Source organism: Frankliniella occidentalis, unplaced genomic scaffold (genome assembly GCF_000697945.3).
Source record: "Frankliniella occidentalis isolate FOCC.00 unplaced genomic scaffold, Focc_3.1 Scaffold2, whole genome shotgun sequence".
NCBI classification, from domain to species: domain Eukaryota; kingdom Metazoa; phylum Arthropoda; class Insecta; order Thysanoptera; family Thripidae; genus Frankliniella; species Frankliniella occidentalis.
In genome coordinates, this window is record NW_026267132.1 from 4,131,559 (window position 1) to 4,132,645 (window position 1,087).

General features: G+C 51.8%; 1 protein-coding gene across 5 annotated transcripts in view; it reads left to right on the forward strand.

Moving 5' to 3' along the window:
• The window catches only part of LOC113213681 (furin-like protease 1), a 139,077-nt gene that overhangs the window by 80,661 nt on the left and 57,329 nt on the right, over positions 1-1,087 (forward strand). The window lies entirely within an intron of this gene.

Here is a 1,087-nt window from a genome sequence, read left to right on the forward strand (position 1 = left end):
CCTCCCGCCCACAGGAGGAAGAGGGCAAGTTTGGAGCCGGAGCACATCACCATTTGGCCAGTTTGGAAGGGTCGCCCCCTCCCTACCCCCCACCGCAGTGGGGCGCCTCCCAGTGCCCAACAGTTATTTTCAATTATTTTATCGGGGAGGTAATTAGCAGTAATGAACCAGGGGTCGTGCCTGGCGGCGGGCCAGTGCGGCATTCACTTGCGAGTGCACAACGGAAGTTTGTGCGGGGGGCCTATCCCGCCCAATCGATTGCTGCGCTATTACCCAGGCCATTATCGTCTTTCTTCCATCCCCCCGTTTTTTTACATTATTTTGTTTTTAACACTTGAATATTCTATCCTCCCCCACCCCCCTGATGGTCCCTAAGAATTTTCACACCAACTATATTCTGACAATTCTGACGAGATTTGCAGAGCAGTTCAGCACGATCTGCTGGTGGATAGGATATGGCCTGAGATAATGTTTACATGTGCGAATCCCTCTGCGTTTGCGTTTGTCAATGTTTCGCAATAAAAGCCCAACCCGCTTGGAAATGTGTTTTTTTATACATTTTTTGGATATTTTCGTCGGTGTCACGTTTGTTTAGAGAGAACTGTTGGTATCGGTCTCTTTGTATAATTCTTTTTCTCGCGTCTCCGCCGTAAACTCTCAACAATGCCAATTAGCCTCGGCCAGCTTTTCTTCCGAGACGTTTGCCGGAGAATCCTTTTTAATGAGAATAAGGCTGGAGCCAACTATGAGCGGGCGGCAGGCTGACTCGTTTTAATTCCGACAGAAGCCCGTGTCGGACTATGAGACACTCGTGCCGCGAGTTGTCGGAAAAGTGGGGGAAAATGGAAAGGGGGGGGGGCTACTTTTTAATGAACGACTTTCTTCTAATCGCTCGAGCAGCTGGTGGGACGGGAGCAGGAGAACGTATAGGAGGATGGGCAGGCAGTGAGCCGACAGAGGCCAAGTCCAAACCGGCCGGCCTCTCCCTCGGGCTCTCTCTCCCTGTGGCTGTGTGTGTGTCTCTCCCTCCAGCTGGAGTGCTCTCTATCACTCCGCCCGTCAATCTCTCTCGCGCCTTTGCCCCTTT